This window comes from Cucurbita maxima, unplaced genomic scaffold (assembly GCF_002738345.1).
Source record: "Cucurbita maxima cultivar Rimu unplaced genomic scaffold, Cmax_1.0 Cma_Scf00181, whole genome shotgun sequence".
Lineage (NCBI taxonomy): Eukaryota > Viridiplantae > Streptophyta > Magnoliopsida > Cucurbitales > Cucurbitaceae > Cucurbita > Cucurbita maxima.
Genome location: NW_019272197.1, coordinates 72,314 through 74,614, shown reverse-complemented (window position 1 = coordinate 74,614; position 2,301 = coordinate 72,314).

The window sequence follows — 2,301 nt, the reverse complement described above, 5'->3', positions numbered from 1 at the left end:
TTCTGCTCCCTTGCTTGCATTACCTAATTTTGAGTCTACTTTTGAAATTGAATGTGATGCTAGTGGAGTAGGGATAGGTGCTGTATTAATGCAAAATCAAAGACCTTTGATGTTCTTTAGTGAGAAGTTGACTGGTGCATCTTTGAGGTATCCAACATATGACAAAGAGCTTTATGCTTTGGTTCGTGCATTGCAAACCTGGCAACATTATCTTTGGCCTAAGGAGTTCATTATTCATACGGATCATGAAAGTTTAAAGCATTTGCGAGTACAAAATAAACTCAACAGACGACATGCCAAGTGGTTAGAATTTATTGAAACATTCCCTTATGTCATAAAATATAAACAAGGTAAGGAGAACATTGTTGCAGATGCATTATCACGAAGGTATGTCCTCCTCAATACTTTGAATGCTAGGTTGTTGGGTTTTGAACACATAAAGGATTTGTATCAACATGACATGTTCTTTGCTCCTTTTGTTGAATCTTGTGAAAAAAGACTTGATAAGAAAAGGAACCACTACAAGGGGAGTAAGATTCGGATTACCTTGTTGATCGAATATCTCAAGGCAAGAACATTGTTTGAGATTCGAATCACTCCACAAGCAAGATTGATCATGTCGAGCTTGAATGATTCTACATGCAACCTAAACTACATAGAATTGCAAAGAAACTTAGCCATTGGCTAAAGAAGAGCACAAATGCTTCTTTTTACTATATTTTTCCAAGTCCCTTACACATACAACATACATGGCTTTATATAGCCTCAAAATGAAACTACTAAAGTCATTCCAAGAGTTGTAACATTGATACTTAATGACCATAATTAACCATTATGTAATTGTAACCTATAGTAAATAAAGTCTTAAAATACATAAATGAAATACAATAACTCTAAATTGTAACCCACCCAAAATTTATAACAATCAAACTTCATTCTTCTTCAATGTGGCATGAATTGAAACATCTTTTGATAATTTTGACAACCTTTTCTTCACATCTTCATTGAAGTATATTGTATGATTGATGTCTTTTGGTTCATATCATTCTCCACTTCTTCAAGAGGATTCGTCCTCGAATCTATTTGTGAAACTTTGCTGCAAAAAATAAGTTATGGAAATACAAAGGAGCTCATAACACTCTCTCACGTGTATACACTCAAGGAATTTTAGGCCACTATGTTTGCACTCATTTACACAAATGAATCTCTCATCCTCACCTCTCAAATTTTCTAGTAGAGCCCAGATTTGATTTTTTTTATTTTGGGTCGATTAAAAACTAAAAAGATAAAAACAAATTGAAAAGAAATGCAAAGGAAACATATATCCGATCTTGAGCCTTAAGCTCTGATACCAAATGATAAGAAAAGGAACCACTATAAGGGGAGTAAGATTCGGATTACCTTGTTGATCGAATATCTCAAGGCAAGAACATTGTTTGAGATTCGAATCACTCCACAAGCAAGATCGATCATGTCTAGCTTGAATGATTCTTGTTGATCAAATATCTCAAGGCAAGAACACTTCCATGAGATTCGAATCACTCCACAAGCAAGATTGATCATGTCGAGCTTGAATGATTCTACATGCAACCTAAACTACATAGAATTGCAAAGAAACTTAGCCATTGGCTAAAGAAGAGCACAAATGCTTCTTTTTACTATATTTTTCCAAGTCCCTTACACATACAACATACATGGCTTTATATAGCCTCAAAATGAAACTACTAAAGTCATTCCAAGAGTTGTAACATTGATACTTAATGACCATAATTAACCATTATGTAATTGTAACCTATAGTAGATAAAGTCTTAAAATACATAAATGAAATACAATAACTCTAAATTGTAACCCACCCAAAATTTATAACAATCAAACTTCATTCTTCTTCAATGTGGCATGAATTGAAACATCTTTTGATAATTTTGACAACCTTTTCTTCACATCTTCATTGAAGTATATTGTATGATTGATGTCTTTTGGTTCATATCAAGACTCATTGTGGATAATTACTTGTTGTTAGATGGATTTTTGTTCCGAAAAGGCAAACTTTGCATACCTTCTTGTTCCATCCGTGAGCTACTTGTGAGGGAAGCTCATGGAGGTGGTTTAATGGCACACCATGGAGTTTCTAAAACTTATGATATGCTCTCTGAACATTTCTTTTGGCCTAAAATGAGACATGATGTTCATAAAGTTTGTGCTCGTTGCATAGCATGTAAACAAGCTAAGTCTAGGCTTCAACCACATGGTTTATACTCCCCATTACCGGTTCCTAATGGTCCTTGGATTGATATATCAAT